The sequence below is a fragment of the Neovison vison genome, chromosome 2 (genome assembly GCF_020171115.1).
Source record: "Neovison vison isolate M4711 chromosome 2, ASM_NN_V1, whole genome shotgun sequence".
NCBI classification, from domain to species: Eukaryota; Metazoa; Chordata; class Mammalia; order Carnivora; family Mustelidae; genus Neogale; species Neogale vison.
The window spans coordinates 39503282-39524345 of record NC_058092.1 but is presented as its reverse complement, the minus strand read 5'-3'; the positions used below and the strand labels follow the sequence as shown (position 1 = coordinate 39524345).

The 21064-nt window shown below is 35.4% G+C and overlaps 1 protein-coding gene across 3 annotated transcripts in view; it reads left to right on the top strand.

Moving 5' to 3' along the window:
* LOC122899951 (BEN domain-containing protein 5) overlaps positions 1 to 21064 on the top strand; it is a 1721330-nt gene that overhangs the window by 528414 nt on the left and 1171852 nt on the right. The window lies entirely within an intron of this gene.

Sequence of the window (21064 nt, the reverse complement as noted above, 5' to 3'; positions counted from 1 at the left end):
TGTGTTCCAAAGATTTTGAATAGTTGTGTTTTCATTTTCATTTGTTTCCATGAATTGTTTCAAATCTTCTTTAAGCTCATTCATTCTTTAGTAGGACGCTATTTAGCCTCCATGTATTTGAGTTCTTTCAAACTTTCCTCTTGTGATTGAGTTCTAGCTTCAGACCATTGTGGTCTGAAAATAAGCAGGGAATCTTCTGGCACTGGTTGAGAACAGATTTGTGACCCAGGATTTGATCTATTCAGGCAAATATTCCATGTGCACTAGAGAAGAACGTGTATTTTGTTGCTTTGGGATGGAATGTTCTGAAAATATATGTGATATCTATCTGGTCCAGTGTGTCATTTAAGGCCTTTATTTCCTTGTTAATCTTTTGCTTAGATGATCTGTCCATTTCAGTGAGAGGGGTGTTAAAGTCCCCTACTAGTATTGTATCATTGTTGATGTGTTTCTTTGATTTTGTTATTAATTGGTTTATATAATTGACTGCCCCTCTGTTAGGGGCATAGATATTTAAAATGGTTAGATCTTCTTGTTCGACAGACTCTTTAAGTATGATATAGTGTCTTTCCTCATCTCTTATTATAGTCTTGGACTTAAAATCTATTTTGTTTGATATTAGGATTGCCACCCCAGCTTTCTTTTGATGTACATTAGCATGGTAAATTGTTTTCCACCCCCTCACTTTAAATCTGGGGGTGTCTTTTGGTGTAAAATGAGTCTCTTTCAGACAGCATATCAATGGGTCTTGTTTTTGTTTGTTCGTTTGTTTGTTTTAATCCATTCTGATACTCTGTGTTTTTTGATTGGGACACTTAGCCCATTTACATTCACAGTAATTATTGAAAATTAGTGTCATTGTATTGCCTGTAAGGTGATTGTTACTGTATATTGTCTCTGTTCCTTTGTTGTCTATTTTACATTTAGGCTCTCTCTTCACTTAGAGGACCACTTTCAATATTTCCAGTAGAGCTGGTTAAAATTGAAAATTAAATTTTTAATTTAAAATTAAATTAAATTAAATTAAAAATTTTAATAAATTAAAATTCTTTTAATTTTTGTTTGTCCTGGAAGCTTTGTATCTCTCCTTCTATTTTCAATGACAGCCTAGCTGGATAAAGTATTCTTGGTCCGTATTTTTCTTGTTTAGTGCTCTGAGTATATCATGCCAGTCTTTCTGGCCTGCCAGGTTTTTATGGATAGGTCTGCTGTCAATCTAATATTTCTACCATTGTATGTTACAGACTTCTTGTCCCGAGCTGCTTTCAGAATTTTCTCTTCATCACTAAGACTTGTAATTTTTCCTATTAGATGATGGGGTGTGGACCTATTCTTATTGATTTTGAGGGGGGTTCTCTGCCTCCTGGATTTTGATGCTTGTTCCCTTTGCCATGTTAGGGAAATTCTCTATTATAATTTGCTCCAATATACCTTCTGCCCCTCTCCCTCTTTCTTCTTCTGGGATCCCAATTTTTCTAATATTGGTTCATCTTATGGTATCACTTATCCCTTGACTTCTCCCGTTGTGGTCTAGTAGTTGTTTGTCTCTCTTTTGCTCAGCTTATTTATTCTCTGTCATTTGGTCTTCTATATCACTGATTCTCTCTTCTGCCTCATTTAACCCAGCAGTAAGAACCTCTGCTTTTTATTGCACCTCATTAATAGCTTTTTTGATTTCAGCTTGGTTAGATTTTAGTTCTTTTATTTCCCCAGAAGGAGATTTGTTTCTCCAGAAAGGGATTCTCTAATCTCCTCCATGCCTTTTTTTGAGCCCAGCTAATCGTCATTCTGATCTCTAGTTCTGACATATTACCATTTTCCTAAATTTTTCCTTTTAAAGTACCTTTTTAATAAAATTGATTTATTTGCATTTCCTTAATTATTAGCACTTCTGAGCACCTTTTTAGCCCTTTTAGCACCTTTACTAGTTATTTGTATATCTTCTTTGCTCAAATATCGTTTTAAATCTTCTGCCCACTTTTAAATAGATTTGACTACTTATTGAGTTGAAATAATTCTTCCTATATACTGGGTACAAATCCATTATTAGGTATGTAATTTTCAGTTATTTTCTCTCAATATTATATTGGGTTCATCTCTTCATTTCCATAATATTACTGTTTGAAGTACAAAATTTTTGAATTTTGATAAAGTACAATTTACTCTTTCTTTTATAGATTGCTTTTTGTTGTCACATCTGAAGATTCTTTCCTAGCCCAAGGTTATGTGTCCTCTAAGAGTTTTAAATCTTTGATATAAGTGTTTGATTTAGTTTGTGGTAACTTTTGTGTGAGATATTAGATAAAGATCTAAATTTCTTTTTCTGAATGTAGGTATCCCTCTGGTCCAGCACCATTTGTCAAAAGACTGTATTTTCCCCCATTGAAGTTTCTTGACACATTTGCTAAAAATCAGCTGACTTTACATGTGTGGTTTTATTTCTGAACTCTCAATCTTTTTTATACATCTATATTCCCATCCTATTCCTAATACACCTGTCTTGGTTAATGTAGCTTTAAGTTTTAAACTTAGGTAGTATCAATTCCTAGTTTTTTTAAATTTTTTTAAAGTTTGGGTTTTTTTAAATTGTTCTAGCTGTTCTAATTTCTTTGCATTTTCATATAAATATTTGGATCAGCTTATTATTTTTAGCAAAAAGCCTTCAATGTTTTTGATAGTTATTATGTCATATCTGTAGATCAGTTTGGGGAAAATTGCCACCTTAATAATATTGAGCCTTTTAATCTGCAGACATCAAATATCTCCTCTCTTATTTAGAATATATTTAATTCTCTCAGCAATGTTTGTTAAGACTCAGTGCATAATTCCTGCATTTCTTTCATTAAATTTATTTTTATTGTATTATTATTATTGAATAATATATATGATATATAATAATATGTGCAATTAACCAATCCATTTATTTTCCTTTATGTTACTGGCTAGAATATAATAGAAATGGCAGAAAAGGACATCATTTCCTTGATCTGGATCCTAGGGAGAAAGATTGTTCTCTTTTACCATTAGTTGTGATGTGAGGTAGGAGGTTTTTTTTTTTTTTTTTTTTTTTTTTAGTTTTCTTGAGAAATAATTGACATACATCACTGTATAAGTTTAGGATATGTGACTACAGTTTACACTGATATAAGGTATATAAGAAAGTTGTTAAGAAATATGGTTTTGTTGTTGTTTTTGTTTGTGTTTTTATCTTTAGAGAGAGGGGTGGATGGGGGACAGGAGGAAAAGAGAGAATATCCCAAGCAGGCTCCACATGGAGCATGGAACCTGGCAAGGGGCTCAGTCTCATGACTGTGAGATCATGATTTGAGCCAAAATCAAGAGTCATAGGATTTATTGACTGAGCCACCTAGAATCCCCAAGAAATAGGTCATTATAGGTGCCCTTTATCAGGTGGAAAAAGTTTCCTTCTGTTCTTGATCTTGAGTATTTTTGTGACAATTTGGTGTTGGATTTGTTAAATGCATTTTTAGAAGTATCTATTTAGATAAATATGTGATTTTTTGTCTCTTATTCTGTTAATATGTAGTATTACTATAATTTATTTTTAATTGGTGAGCCAACCTTGAATTGCTGGGATAAATCCTATTTAATCATGGTATATAATTTTTTATAGAGTTAAATTGGTATAAAATTATGTTTCAGGTATCCAAATGTATGATTTGACATCTGCCTACACTACAAAGTGATCACCGCTAAAAGGCTGATTGCCATCTATCACCATACATTGACCTCTTCACCCTTTTCACCCACCCTTCAAATACCTTTCTTTCTGATAACCATAAATCTGTTTTCTATATCTATGAGGTTTTTTGGTATTGTTTTACTTGTTCATTTGTTTTGTTTAGATTCCATGTATGAATGAATGAATGACACCATATGGTAATTGTCTATCTCCATCTGATTTACTTTACATTTCCATTGGATATTCTTTTTTGCTTTGTCAAAAATTAATTGACCATAAAATTAAGGTTCCACTTCTGGGTTTTCTGTTGTGTTCTGTGGATTTATGTGTCTGTTTTTGAGCCAGTACTGAACTGTCTTGATGGTTATAACTTTGTAATAGAGCTTGATTTCTGACATTGTGACACCACCAGCTTTGGTTTTCTTTTTCTTTTTCTTTCTTTTTTTTTTTTTCAGAGATTGTATTTATTTGAGAGAGGGAGAGAGATAGAGAGAGGGAGTACAAGCAAGGTGAGGGTCAAAGAGAGAAACAGACTCCCTAGTGAGGGGGGTATCCCAAACCCCTAGTGGGGCTTGATCCTGGGACTCTGTATTCATGACCTGAACCAAAGGCAGACACCCAGCCAACTGAGTCACCCAGGTACCCCTGTTTTTCTTTTTCAACATTTTTCTGGCTATTCTTTTCTGGTTCCATACAAATTTTAATATTAATTGTTCCAGCTCTGTGGAAAATGATGGTATTTTGATAGGGATTGTATTGAATATGTAGATCTCTCTGGGTTGCATAGATATTTTAACAGTAGTAATTCTTCCAAATCATGAGCATGGGTTGTTTTTCCATTTCTGTGTCTTCCTCAATATCTTTCATAATTGTTCTGTAGTTTTTAGAGTACAGATCCTTTACCTCTTTGGTTAGGTATCTTAGAGGTTTTGGTACAATTGAAAATGGGATCGATTCTTTGATTTCTCTTTCTTCTGTCTCATTATTAGTATATAGAAATGCAACTGATATCTCTGCATTGATTGCTAAATTCCTTTTTGATTTCTAGCAATTTTGTGGTCAAGTCTTTTGGGTTTTCCATAAAAAGTATCATGCCTCACTCACAGCAATGGACATATCATCTAAGTAGAAGATCAACAGGGAAAAAAGGATTTTGAATGACACACTTGGTCAGATGGATTTCACAGATATATATAGAGTATTCCATCCTAAAGCAACAGAATATACACTCTTTTTTAGTGAACAAGGAACATCCTCTAGAATTACATACACAGTCACAAATCAGGTCTGAACAAGTAAAAAAGACTGGGATTGTTCCCTGTGTATTTTCAGACTACAGTGCTTTGAAATTGGAACTCAATCACAAGAGGAAATTTGGAAGGAACTCAAACACTTGGAGGTTAAAGAGCACCCTACTAAAGAATGTATGAGACAACCTGGAAATTAGATAAGAATTTTAAAATTTTATTGAAACAAATGAACATGAAAAACAATAACAACAGCAAACAACTGTTCAAAACCTTTGGGATATCAAAGTTAATTCCAAGAAGGAAATACATAGCAATACCAGCATTTCATTTCAAAATCATAAAAGTGTCTAATACACAAGCTAACTTTATACCTACAGGTGCTGGAGAAAGAACAACAAATAAATCCTAAACTAAGAAGAAGAGAAATAATAGAGATTAGAGCAGAAATCAATGTACTAGAAACCAAAGAAGAGTAGAACAGATCAATGAAACTAGAACCTGGTTCCTTGAAAGAATAAGTTTGATAAGCCCCTAGCCAGACTTATCAAAAAGAAAATAGAAAAGACCCAGATTAATAAAATTGTGAATGAAAGAGGAGAGATTATGACCAACACCAAGGAAATACAAACAACTTTAAGAACATAATATGAATAACTACATGCCAAAAAATAATGGATCTTGAAGAAATGCATGCATTCCTGGACACTTATAAACTCCAAAAACTGAAACAGAAAGAAATAGGAAACCCGAACAGACCCATAGCCAGGAATGAAATTGAAGGAGTAATCAAAATATCCCAACAAACAAGAGTCCAGTGCCATATAGTTTCCAGGGGAATTCTAAAAAACATTTATTTATTTAATTTTAAAGATTTATTTATTTGTCAGAGAGAGAGAGAGTACAAGCAAGGGGAATGGCAGGCAGAGGGAGAAGCAGGCTTCCTGCTAAGCAAAGAGCCTGATGCAGGACTTGATCCCAGTACCCTGGGATCATGACCTGAGCTAAAGGCAGATGCTCAGCTGACTGAGTCACCCAGCTGCCCTTCTACCAAACATTTAAAGAAGAACAAGCTGTTTCAAAAAAGTAGAAATGGAAGGAAAAGTTTCAAACTCATTTTATGAGGCCAGCATTACCTTGATCCCAAAACCAGACAAAGATTCAACCAAAAAGGAGAATTACAGGCCAATATCCCTGATGAACATAGATGCTATAATATTCACCAAGATAGTAGCCAGTAGGATCCAACAGTACAATAAAAGGATTATTCACCAAGATTACGTAGGATTTATTCCTGGGCTGCAGGATGGTTCAACATTCACAAATCAGTCAACGTAATATGTCACATTAATAAAAGAAAGGACAAGAACAATACAGCCTTCTCAATTGGTGCAGAAAAAGAATTTCACAAAACACAGTCCTTTATGATTTGATTAAAACTCTCCACAGTGTAGTGATAGAGGAAACATACTTCAGTATCATAAAAGACATCTATGAAAGCTCACAGTGAGTATCATTCTGAGTGGGGTAAACTGAGAGTTTTTTCCGTAAGGTCAGGAACACAACAGGGATGCCCACTCTCACCAGTGTTGTTCAACATAGTACTAGAATCCTAGCCTCAGTAATCAGACAACAAAAAGAAATGAAAGGCATTCAGATTGGCAAAGGAAAAGTCAAATTCACTCTTCATATATATTAATCTTTTTATTTTCTGATTTTGATGATATTTTCTTAATGTAAAAAATGCCAATTGTAGAGAAATAAAAGCAGAATCAACCTCCCTTAGTTTCTCCAACAGAGATAATTCCTGTGGACTTTTTAGTGTCTGTCTTTTTCTTCTATTCCTTCCTCCTTTCAATTCAATGGGCAGTTGATTAAAGAAGTATTTCTCTTGTGTTGGAAAGTAGGCTCCTTTTCTTTTTTCTTTTTCTGTGTATATCCTTTTACATTGATGTTTTGAATTCTGCATATGATTTTTTCTAACTTTTTCATTAGAGATTGTATTCTGATTTTTCCTTTGTTGTTAAATATTCTTTGTGATCATTGTTTTGATAAGTATATTTACTTTGTGAATATATCATTATTTATTTTTCTTGACGTTGAGCTTTGTATGCTTATTTCCAAATTTTGCTACCGTAAATATTGTAATGAAAATCTTGATCACTGAAGCTTGTCCTTATTTTGTCTTACCTCCTTGATAACCTCTTAGAATTGGAATTTATGGGTCAATTTTTAAATTGCTTTTAATACATTTCTATATGCATTTAAAAATGTAATTTTCTCAATTTCAGTGTATGTGATATTCATAAGGACTACTTTAAATATTATAACGAGTATATTTTTGTATTTCTGTCAGGGTCATGAGATGTATGAAAGAACATTCATCAACCCCTTACTATAGGGGTACTCTGCCAAGTAAGAGTCAAAATAAGCATCTTATGGGATCCATTTGTCAGAAGATGCACAAAAATAAGAAATAATAGACTGTTTCTTATTTAAGTAAAATAAATGTTCATTGCTACACAGGGTTCGCTTGATTCTGTCAGCATGTTTCAATTAATCTTAAATGGGAATCAGAATCTCACACTTAAGACTGATATTGCCCAATTTGTCTCAGTAATAAACTGGCATTGTCATCATCATTCAAAAAGTATAAATATAGGTATTTTTTTCCATTTTTATTCATTTATAAACTTGATTATATGAAATATAATTTCCATTTTAAAAATATTTACTGAGGTATAATTGACATAATATTTTTAGTATCATGTGTATGAATTAGTGGTTTAACATCTGTGTACATTGCAAAATGATCACTACAAGTCTGGTTAGCATTTGTCACTTTACAAAGTGACACTTCACAAAATTTTCTTCCTAAATGCTTTTTTTTTTTTTTTTCATTTCCCCCCCTGTTGTTTATGTTTCCTTTTAAGCATCTATATTTGGCTGGTAATTTGCACCTTGAACTTAACATGAACTTCTGATTTTCCTCCATGTCATCTCTGCACTAAACTTTCTTCATATCAGTACATGGCACAGCTTGGGATCACCTGTGCTTTGACCCTCGCCCTCATTCCATACTTTTAATCCATCAGGAAGTTTGATTATAATTTACATAATGTATAATAATGTATTCTGTATATAATATTTAAATAATATATTCTGAATCTGACAATTTTCATCTTCTGCATTGCTTCAGTCATGGTTTTTGCCACATTTATCCCTAGCCTCATGTCATTTTCTAACTGTTCTCCCTGATTCTACTCTTACCCCTTTACAGACCATTCTTTATATAACATTTAAAATGACCTTTAAAAAACAAAAGAAAAAATATATATATAAAGAGAGTTGTATTTCCAGACTACCAAGCTTCATTCCTGGTACAGCCAGAGTGAATTTCATACTCCTTGCCAGGGGCTATCAAGCTCTACCTATGTGGCCCTGTTTACTCCTTCAGCCTCATTTCCTTCATTAGACTCTTCATATACTCTGCTTTCACCACACTGGCCTTCTCTTTGTCTCTCAACATGCCACAGTTATTTCAATCTTAGAGTCTTGGCACTTGCTTATCTACTCTTTAGCTACTTGCTCTGTCTACTTCTTTTTTTTTTAATTTTATTTATTTATTTGACAGGGAGAGAGTGAGATCACAACAAGTAGGCAGGGAGGCAGACAGAGACGGGGGCAGGGAAGCAGACTCCCTGCTAAGCAGAGTGTTCAATGCGGGGCTCAATCCCAGGACCCTGAGATCATGACCTGAGCTGAAGGCAGAGGCTTAACCCACTGAGCCACCCAGGTGCCCCGCTCTGTCTACGTCTGTAGCCATATTTCTTATCATTTTAAACATTACTATTTCATCATTCACCTATTGCTATTTTCCAGAACATTTATACTATTCACAATTTTATGCCTTGCTCCAATTATTCATACTTCCTGAAATGCTCTGTTGTATTCCCATTCTTTTCTTAGATAATTATTATTCATCATTCAAGAGTCAGAAAAAAATAGAATCACTTAAGGAAAGAAAATTAAAGAAAGATAATGGTAAGATAAAAGAAGAATGATGACAATAACTACTGAGGCTTTACCTCCTTTAGGAAGACTTTTCTAAATCTTTCAGCCTGGGTTTCCCACTTAGTTTTCTGCCTCTTTATGACTGTATTTATCACATTGTGTTTTGGTTATTTTCACCTGTGTCTGTCTTTTCTGCTAGTCTGTGAGATCCTTGCTGTTGGGGACTTGACTTTCATCTCTACAGTCCTAGGGTAAAGCACAGGACCTAGGGAAATACTGGTTTGAACTATTGCTAGTGACTCCATTTAGGGACAAATTGATTACTGAGCAAGTTTTGTTCTGAATAAAATTACAATTAACTCTACACACTGGGATTTAAAAGAGCAGTGTCAACACCATGAACATGGGAAAAGTTTACAGATGCCAAATGTTAGCAGGTTTAATTTAAAAGTTGTAAGGTATGTATCAATTTCATTTGTGGTATTTGTAGTGGTTTTTCCTTTTCTGTATGTAGTCAACATTTAGCTTTCCATTCAAAATGCATGGGAAGAAAATTAAATTTTAATTAAAAACATAGGAAGGTATTTAAAAATGAACAAATCTCATTTAAAAACTAATTATGCACGCAATCTTTTTTTTCTAATTAAAAGTGAAAAGTCAGATGGCCAAAATTAACAAAACAGGAAACAACATGTGTTGGACAGGATGTGGAGAAAGGGGAACCCTCTTACACTGTTGGTGGGAATGCAAGTTGGTGCAGCCTCTTTGGAGAACAGTGTGGAGATTCCTCAAGAAATTAAAAATAGAGCTTCCCTACGACCCTGCAATTGCACTCCTGGGTATTTACCCCAAAGACACAGATGTCGCGAAAAGAAGGGCCATCTGTACCCCAATGTTTATAGCAGCAATGGCCATGGTCGCCAAACTCTGGAAAGAACCAAGATGCCCTTCAATGGATGAATGGATAAGGAAGATGTGGTCCATATACACTATGGAGTATTATGCCTCCATCAGAAAGGATGAATACCCAACTTTTGTAGCAACATGGACGGGACTGGAAGAGATTATGCTGAGTGAAATCAGTCAAGCAGAGAGAGTCAATTATCATATGGTTTCACTTATTTGTGGAGCATAACAAATAGCATGGAGGACAAGGGGCATTAGAGAGGAGAAGGGAATTTGGGTAAATTGGAAGAGGAGGTGAACCATGAGAGACTATGGACTCTGAAAAACAATCTGAGGGGTTTGAAGTGGCGGGGGGGCTGGGAGGTTGGGGTACCAGGTGGTGGGTATTATAGAGGGCACAGCTTGCATGGAGCACTGGGTGTGGTGAAAAAATAACGAATACTGTTTTTCTGAAAATAAATAAATTGAAAAAAGTAAAAAGTCTTATTATAGACTGTATTACTTTTTCTAAGATAGGTTAGGATATGTTAGTAGTTTTTTTTTTTTTTTAGTATAAATCAGTTTATCCATTGTGTGTTTACTGCAATAAATTAGCTTATTATATCCATCTACTCACTATTCTAGTGAGGTGCTCGAGGGTGGGATGAGATAACTAGGGAAATGTTGGTAGGGAGTATGTACTCAGAGAAAATCAACACAAAAATACTCTAGACCACCCTAGAGACTTGTGCTATGGACTTAACTGGACTTATGAAAATAGACTTAGCTTAATGTTATATGCCAGGCTAGGAATTAAAAAGGCATTTATTAATCAAAAGAAATTTAGCTGAATGAGTAAAATGATACTTAAATATCACTATACATTAAATAATACTGCTCACTTGGGTACATAGAAGTCAGCAGAAAAATAAGGAAAACAAGATATTACAGTAAACTTGTTCAATTAAAATGTGCAATGACTTTTTAAAAATTATGTATCTATTTATTTTTATTTTCAGTTAGCCAGCATATAGTACATCATAAGTTTTTCTTGTAGTGTTCAGTAGTTCACTAGTTGCTTATTTACTTTAAATTCATTTTCATTAAATGAGAGATAAATTTCTAATTCCCTCATACTTTTATTTTTAAATATACTTTTTCTGTAACCCAATTTCTTTTGATTGCTGTATCATATCTGTCCTTTTCTCTTTTTTTTAAGATTTTATTTATTTATTTGACACGCAGAGATCACAAGTAGACAGAGAGGCAGGCAGAGAGAGAGGAGGAAGCAGGCTCCCCGCTGAGCAGAGAGCTTGATGCGGGGCTTGATCCCAGGACCCTGGGATGATGACCTGAGCCGAAGGCAGAGGCTTTAACCCACTGAGCCACCCAGGCGTCCCTGTCCTTTTCTTAATTTTAGCTTATACATTTAAAAAATACTTATTGAACTCCTACTATGTGCTAGGCTTTATGTTAAATTTTGGGATCTAGAGATGAACAGATGATCATCTTAATTAACAAATGATGATTATCCTGGCTAAAATTTAAGAAGTAGTGGTCTAGGTGGAGGAATCAATATACCCGCAATAACCATAACAAAATACTAAGTGCTGAAATAGTTGAATGAACAGATTCTAGGAGATACAGGGTTATATGTCATCACTCTTGCCTGGTGAGATAAGAGTAGTACTCACAGAGGAGTTGATGTTCATGTTGGGCCTTGAAGAATAAACAGAATTTTTCCTGATGGAAGAGTAAGAAAAGGATGACTTAAACAGGGGGAGTAATATGCAAAGGCATGGAAGAAGATAAGATATATTTAAAGATTTGTTAACTGTAACATAATACATAGATAGAGTTTATGGGGAAAGGAAGTAAAGGGAGATTAATCCAGGAAGGTAAATTTACACCAACTTGAGAAGGGCCATTAGTTGCGTACATGTTGTTTGGGCATAAGTTGAAAACATGTTTTTCTTTCTTGCAGTATTTCAGGTTAATCTGTTTTTCTTAATATTTAGCTTGCTTCTGTTTTGTATTAGTTTTTCTTCCCTGTAGGCTCATAGCTCATGACACAGTTCAAACAAATTTCAAAATTTGCACTCAAATTTTATAAAACTATACTTCCCAGAATTTCCCCCCAGTATGAGTCCTCCATTCCAAGTGGCTGGTTTACTTGCTGTCTCCTCCCAATGTGCCTGTGTGCCTGCTGCCTTGCACACCTGGAATGTTTTTTATCCTTTGTGTTCATCTTCCATTTCTCAAACCCTACTGCATCTTTGCCAGCCCAGGTCAGGTGGCTCCCCTTCTTACAAGCCTTCCTCAGCCACTCACAGCCTTTGTTCATTTTTATTTTGTTGAGTTCTACTGGAGGCTAACTTAAAGAAAGGAAAAGGCCAGAAAATTAAAAACTGTGAGCATTCTACATAAATATGGGGCTTCCAGAACTAGATCAAAGGCGCTTTGTTGTATAGGTCCTTCCTTGTGAAATCCAGGAGGAAGAATTCAAGAAGCAAAGCAGAGAGTGAAGGCTAAGGGAGTCAAAGGTGCATATTGCTAGATTGGAGGGAAAAGCCCCCCAATCTTTTTTTAATCAGTTTTGTAGGTGAAAAGCAATATTTTTATGCTTTAAAAAATTTTTACATTTATTTAATTACTGGTGAACTTGAATATTTTTGAATATAAGTTTATATTTTCTTGGTGAATTCTCTGAATATGATTTTCTGTCATTTTGCTATGGATGGTAATTACCAGTTTGACTAGATATTTCCCTTTCTGAAGAAAACTTGTTTTATAGTCACTGTGTGCAGTGCTTGATAAAAGCAAATCTTATTTATTTTTTAAGTTCTTAATTTTAATTCTAGTATAGTTAACCTCCAGTGTTATATTTAGCTTCAGACATACAGTATAATGATTCAACAATTTTATGTCACTTAGTGCTCATGATGTTAAGTGTACTCTTATATTTACTAGAGTACAAAAGATAAAAAATTCAATTTCATGACCCTAAAACACAAAATACAAAACATATACACATGACCACAACCAACTATCCTATTATTTTGCTTAAGAACTAGTTAATTTTCCTTGTTATTTGCTGTTTGTATTCTATTTACAAACTGTGCTATAGCTTAAGGAACTCAAACATTAGAAATATATTTAAGAATAGACCAGTGATGGGCCTCTGTGTGGCTCAGTGGGTTAAGCTTCTGCCTTCAGCTGGGGTCATGATCTTAGGGTCTTGGGGTCGAGCCTTGCATTGGGCTCTCAGTTCAGGCGGGAGCCTGCTTCCCCTTCTCTCTCTCTGCCTGCCTCTCTGTCTACTTGTGATTTCTCTCTCTGTCAAATAAATAAATAAAATATTTAAAAAAAATAATAGACCCACCGGTATTATAGAGGGCACGGCTTGCATGGAGCACTGGGTGTGGTGAAAAAATAATGAATACTGTTTTTCTGAAAATAAATAAATAAATAATAATTTTTAAAAAAATAATAGACCAATGATATAATGAAAATTAAGTAACTAGTTTACAGGTTATAAATAATTAAAAATTGCTTATATTTACAAAAAAAGAATTTATTTTTTAATGTAAATTTTATATTATTTATTTTTCTTTTTTTAAAAATTTTATTAACATATAATGTATTATTTGCTTCAGGTATACAGGTCTGTGAATGATCAGTCTTACACAATTCATAGCACTCAACCATAGCACATACCCTCCCCAGTGTTTATAACACAGCCACCCCATCCCTGTCCCCCACCCCCCAGCAACCCTGAGTTTATTTCCTGATATTAAGAGTCTCTTATGGTTTGGCTTTCTCTCTGGTCCCATCTAGTTTCATTTTTTTCACTTCCTTCCCCTTATGATCCCCCACCCTGCCTCTCAAATTCCTCATATCAGAGAGATCATATAATAATTGTCTTTCTCTGATTGACTTATTTTGTTTAGCGTAATACCTTCTAGTTCCATCCACATTGCTGTGAATGGCAAGATTTCATTTTTTGATGACTCCATAATATTCCATGATGTGCACGAGTGCATGTGTGTGTGTGTGTGTGTGTGTGTGTGTATCACATCTTCATTATCCATGAACTATGGATAATGGCTCTTTCCATAGTTTGATATTTCTGCTATAAATATTGGGATGCATGTACCCCTTTGTATCATTACATTTGTATCTTTAGGGTAAATACCCAGTAGTATGATTGCTGGGTTGTAGGAGAGGTCTATTTTCAACTTTTTGAGAAGCCCCCATACTGTCTTCCAGAGTGGCTATACCATTTTGCATTCCCACCAACAGTGTAGGAGGGCTCCCCTTTCTCCACATCTTTGCCAACATCTGTCATTTCCTGACTTGTTATTTTAGCCATTTAGACTAGTGTGAGGTGGTATCTCACTGTGGTTTTGATTTGTATTTCCCTGATGCTGAGTGGTGTGGAGCCCTTTTTCATGTGTCTATTGGCCATTTGGATGTCTTCTTTGCCGAAATGCCTGTTCAGGTTTTCTGCCATTTTCTTGATGGGGTTATGTATTCCATGGGTGGTGAGTTTGATAAATTCTTTATAGACTTTGGATACTAGCCCTTTGTCTGATATGTCACTTACAAATATATTCTCCCATTCTGTGAGTTCTCTTTTTGTTTTGTTGGCTGTTTCCTTTCAGTGTTCCAAGATTCATTGTTTGTGCACCACACCCAGTGCTCCATGCAATATGTGCCCTCCTTAATAGCCACCACCAGGCTTGCCCATCCCCCCACCCCCCTATACTCCAAAACCTCAGTTTCTTTCTCAGAGTCCACAATCTCTCATGCTTTGTCTCTGATTTACCCCAATTCACTTTTCATTGCCTTCTCTAATGTCCTCCATGTTATTCCTTATGCTCCACAAGTAAGTGAGACCATATGATAATTGACTTTCTCTGCTTGACTTATTTCTCTCAGCATAATCTCCTCTAGTCCCATCCATGTTGATACAAAAGTGAGGTATTCATCCTTTCTGATGGCTGCATAATATTCCATTGTATATATGTACCATATGTTCTTTTTCCATTTATCTGTTGCAAGCATCTTGGCTCTTTCCACAGTTTGGCAATTATACACATTGCTGCTATGAACCTTGGAGTACATATGGACCTTCTTTTCACTACATCTGTATCTTTGGGATAACTACCAAGTAGTGCAATTGCAGGATCATAATAGCTCTATTTTTAGTTTTTTGAGGAATCTCCGCACTGTTTTGCAAAGTGGCTGCACCAATTTTCATTCCCACAACAGTGCAAGAGGGTTTCCCTTTCTCCACATCCTCTCCAACTCTTGTTGTTTCCTGTCTGTTAATCTTTATTATTCTAACTGGTATAAGGTGGTCTCTCAATGAAGCCAGCATTACCTTGATCCCCAAACCAGGCAAAGACCCCATCAAAAAGAAGAATTTCATACCAATTTCCCTGATGAATATCAATGCCAAGATTCTCAACAATATCCTAGCTAATAGGATCCAGCAGTACATTAAAAAGATTATCCACTATGACCTGGTGGGATGTATCCCTGGGATGCAAGGGTGGTTCAACATTTGCAAATTAATAAATATGATAGAACAAATCAATAAGAGAAGAGGGTAGAATTACATGGTCCTCTCAATTGATGCAGAAAAAGTATTTGACAAAATATAGTATCCATTCCTCATTAAAACTCTTGAAAGTATAGGGATGGAGGAAACATTCTTCAGTTTCATAAAATCTATCTATGAAAAACACACACTGACTATCATTCACAATGGGGAAAAACTGAGAGCCTTCCCATTGAGATCAGGAACATGACAAGGATGTCCACTCTTGCTGCTGTTGTTCAACAAAGTACTGGAAGTCCTAGCAACAGCAATCAGACAACAAAAAGAAATAAAAGGCATTCAAATCAGCAAAGAAGTCAAGGTCTCTCTCTTTGCATATGGCATGATACTTTATATGGAAAACCCAAAAGCCTCCACCCCCAGTTCAACTCATATAGCAATTCAGTAATGTGGCAGGATACAAAATCAATACACAGAAATCAGTTATTTCCTTATACACTAACAATAAAATTGTAGAAAGAGAAATTAGAGAATTGATTCTATAAATAATAGCACCCCAAACTGTAGGATACCTTTGAATAAACCTAACCGAAAAGGTAAAAGGTCTATGCTCTATGAACTACAAAACACTCATGAAGGAAATTGAAGAAGACACAAAAAGATGGAAAAGCATTCCATGCTCATGGATCAGAAGAATAAACATTGTTAAAATGTCTGTACTGCCTAGAGCAATCTATACTTTCAATGCCATCACAATCAAAATTCCACCAGGATTTTTCAAAGTGCTGGAACAAACAATCCTAAAGTTTGTATGGAACCAGAAAAGAACCCAAGTTGTTAAGAAAATGTTGAAAAAGAAAAAACTGGGGGCATCACATTGCCTGACTTCAAACTTTACTACAAAGCTGTGATCACCAAGAGAGATGATACTGGCACAAAAACAGAAACATAGACTTATGGAACAGAGTAGAGTCCAGATGTGAACCCTCAACTCTGTGGTCAACTAATCTTTGACAAAGCAGGAAAAAATTATCCAGTGGAAAACAGACCATCTCTTCAATAAGTGGTGCTGGGAAAATAGAACAGCTATGTATAGAAGAATGAAACTCGACCATTCTCTCACAACATATACAAAGATAAACTCAAAATGGATGAAAGACCTCAACATGAGGCAGGAATCTATCAAAATCCTAGAGGAGAACATAGTCAGTAACCTCTTCGACATTGGCCTCAGCAACTTCTTTAAAGAGATATCTCCAAAGGCAAAGGAAACAAAAATGAAAATGCACTTTTGGGACTTCATCAAGATTAAAAGCTTCTGCACAGCAAAGAAATCAGCCAACAAAACAAAGGGGCAACCCACGGAATGGGAGAAGAAATTTGCAAATGACACCACAGATAAAGGGCTGCTATCCGAGATCTATTAAGAACTCCTCAAACTCAACACCCAAAAAACAGGTAATCATCTCAAAAAATGGGCAGAAGACATGAACAGGCACTTCCCCAAAGAAGACATGTGAATGCCTAACAAACATGAAGAAATGTTCATCAACATTAGCCACCAGGGAAATTCAAATCACAAAAAGACTTTAAAAGTTGGCCACTGAAATGTGTTCTCTGAAACATCATTATATTGAAATGGATGAGAAGTTGATAGAAAAATCAGTAAATAGAATAATACCAAAAATGTCAATGGTAGACAGAAAGCTAGCACACAAATGTCATATAATCACTTCTAATTTATTTTGTAAATCTTTTGCTAGTTTGCTTGCTTTTTACTCTTAAACATATTCCCTTTTTTTGTTGTTGTTGTTGACATTAAAATACTTTGTAATGACATTGGTCAATCTTTTCTTTTAAGTTGCCTGATTTGCTGTTATAGTTAGGTTTTTTCCCCACATAATTATGAGCGGCCTCCTGATTTTGTCCTAGTTTCTTTTTTTTAGACATTATATTCTTTAATATATTTGGAATTTATAATAATACACATAGAATCAAATAGAGGCTTAACTTATATTTTTTCCTAGCTGTTTCACCAGATGCATTAGCCATTATTAACTAATCTGTCCTTTCCTCAAATGGTTTCAAATGCTATCTTTTCTTAGGTATGAAGTTCTTTTGTACACTTGGGTTTATTTATAGATTTTCAATTCTATTTCACTAAACTGTTTATTTGATACTATTTCATGTACTGTCATTTTATAAAAAGTGTCAATAATGAGAAAGGTAAGGTATCAAATGGTATATTCTTTAAGTGATTTATTCCAAATTGCTTTATTTCATATGTTTATAGTCACTCCAAATCAATGCTTGGGAATAAAAACAATGACTATTCAATCAAGGTATGGCATTCAAGAAATTGCTAGAACGAATACAGGAATCTTAAATATCATAGGGTATAAAGTCATCAAACATAATTTAGTTTCATTTCTATACACTAACAATGAAGCAGCAGAAAGAGAAATCAAAGATTCGTTTCCATTTCCAATTGCAGCAAAACATATAAAATACCTAGGAATTAACCTAACCGAAGAGGTAAAACATCTGAACTTTGAAAACTATAGAACACTTATGAAAGAAATTGAGGAGGACACAAAGTAATGGAGAAATATTCCAGTGCTCATGGAGTAAGAGAACAAATATTGTTGAAACATCTATGCTGCCCAAAGCAATCTACACATTCAATGCAGTACATGTCAAAATACCATCAGCATTTTTTATAGAGCTGGAAGAAACCTAAAATTTCTGTGGATCCAGAAGAGACTCTGTATAGTCAATGTAATGTTGAAGAAGAAAACCAAAGTTGGGGACATCACAATGCTGGACTTCAATCTATATTACAAAGCTGTAATCATCAAGAGAGTATGGTATTGGCACATAGATCAATGGAACAGAATAGAGAACTCAGGGAATATGGGAAGAGAAAGATGGTGGAGTAGGAGACCTAAATTTCTTCTGGTCCCAGGAATTCAGCTAGGTAGTCATCAAACCATGCTGAACACCTACAAACTACACAGGAGATTGAAGAAAAGAATAGCACCGCTATTCTATGAACAGAAAAGCAACCACTTTCTGGAAGGTAGGACAAGTGGATAATGGAATCTGAGGCAATATATGGGAAGATAGACCACAGGGTGAGGGGGCCTCCATCAGCCAGCTACTGGCAACTGATAGAGTAATGGAGTACAAAATCAGAACTTTTAGAAGTCAGCTCTGTGGAGGGATGTTGTTCCAGTGACTAAGCAGGGGGTGGAATCCTTGCTGGCACAGTGTGGTTTCAGGAACCCTGGGGTCACAGAATGACTAGCGGTTTCTGAGTATGGCAGAGCCCCCAGGTATTGGAGCAGGGAAGTCAGCTGCAAAGATGGGGCTGAGGAATGGGCTCTCATCTCTGCATTGCCATAAACTGTGATCCATGACACAGTTGGGCCAGTACTTGTAAAGCAGGGATCCAAAGAGTGGATGATCCAGGAAGATGCCCCCTCCCTCCCTGGGGATGGATTTTGGGTGGCTGCCATTTTCATTCTCCTCCTCCAATACTGTATGGAAAGCTTTCCAGGAACAAAAGCTACTGAGAGCAAACCTGAGCAGATTACTTGGCCTGGCCCCTAGCAAGGGCGGTGCAATTCAGCCTCAGGCAAAGACATATGACAATCACCCATCATTGAGAAGTGCAAAACTCCAGCACTAGGGGAATATAGCACATAGAATTCATGACTTTTCCCCCATGATTCTTTTTTTTTAATTTTATTTTAATTTTTCAGTGTGTCAAGATTCATTGTTTATGTACCACACCCAATGCTCCATGCAATACATACCCTCCTTAATATCCACTACCAGGCTCACCCATCTCCCAACACCATTCCCCTCTAAAACCCTGTTTGTTTCTCAGAGTCCAGAGTATCTCACCTCTCCCTCCAATTTCCCCACTTCACTTTTCCTTTCCTTCTCCTAATGTGTCCTCCATGTTATTCCATATATTCCACAAGTAAGTGCAACTGTATGATAATTGACTTTCTCTGCTTTACTTATTTCACTCAGCATAATCTTCTCCAGTCCCATCCAAGCTGATTAGTCTTTCCAAGTTAAATTTTGTAAATTTTTCTTTATTTTTCCTTTTTCTAATTTTTACTGTTTCCTTTTTCCAATTTTAACCAATATCTCATCAATACCTTTTAAGTTGTTTTTTAATATTCATTTTTATAGTCATATTCTCTCCCTTCATTTTGTCTAACTTTATTTGTGTGTGTGTGTGTGTGTGTGTGTGTGTGTATTTTTTTCTTAAAACTTTGGGGTACAATTTCTTCTAACAGACCAAAATACACCCTTATCTAATGTATGGCTTTGTCCTAGTCTTCCACCTGACCACATTCTCTTTCTTTCTCTCACTCTCTTTTTAAAAAATTTATTTCTTGATTTCAACATCTTATCTTACCAATTGCTTTTTAAAAATGCTTTCTAATTGTCATCTATACAGTCATTTTCAATCCCCTCATCATATATAGCTTTTCCTCCTTTAAAAATTTAGGAAGCAGTTTCTTCTAGCCTACCAGTACATACCCAGAATCAAGTGTGTGGCTCTGTTTTATTCACCAGCCTGATCATATTTATTTTTCCCTTCTTTCCCTCCTAGTTTCAGGTCTCTCCTGATTTGTTTAGTGTATATTTTTCTGGGGTCATTGTTACCCTTTTAGCATTTTTGTTCTCTCATTCATCTATTCTCCAGAAAAAAAAAGACAAAGTGGAAAAACTCACCGTAGAAAAATGAACAAGAGATAGTACTGATGGCTAGGAACCTAAGCAATACGGACTTTATAAGGTTTCAGAACTAGAGTTCAGAATAATGATTATAAATATACTAGCTGGGTCTTGAAAAAAACATAGAAGATACTAGAGAATCCCCTTCTGGAGAAACAAAATCCCTTTCTGGAGAAGTAAAGGAACTAACATTTGGCCAAGTTGAAATTTTTTAAAAAAGTATTGAGGTACAATAAAAAATGAAGGCTCTTGCTGCTGGGATAAATGAGGCAGAAGAGAGAATCAGTGACAAAGAAGACCAAATGATGGAGAATAAAGAAGTTGAAAAAAAGAGAGAAAAACAACTACTGCATCATGAGGAAAAATTCAAGAGATAAGTGGTACCATAAAATGAAACAATATTAGAATAATTGGGATCCCAGAAGAAGAAGAAAGAGAAAGATAGACAGAAGGTATATTGGAGCAAATTTGAGCAGAGAATGTCCCTAATTTGGGGTTGGAAACAGGCATCCAAATCCAGGAGGCACAGAGAACCCCCCTCAATAAAAATAGGTCGAAAACCCATTCTCTAATAGTAAAACTTACAAGTCTCAGAGACAAAGAGAAAACTCTGAAAGCAGCTCGTGACAAGAGGTAGGTATCCTACAATGGAATAAATATTAGATTGGCAGAAAAACTATCCACAGAGACCTGGCAGGCCAGAAAGGAGTACCATGATACATTCAGAGCACTAAACGAGAAAAATATGCAGCCAAGAATACTACATCTAACCAAGAATACTATACCCAGCTGTCCTTGAAAACAGAAGAAGAAATAAAAAGCTATCAGGAAAAACAAAAACTGAAAGAATTTACAAACACAATCTAGCTCTACAGGAAATATTGAAAGGGG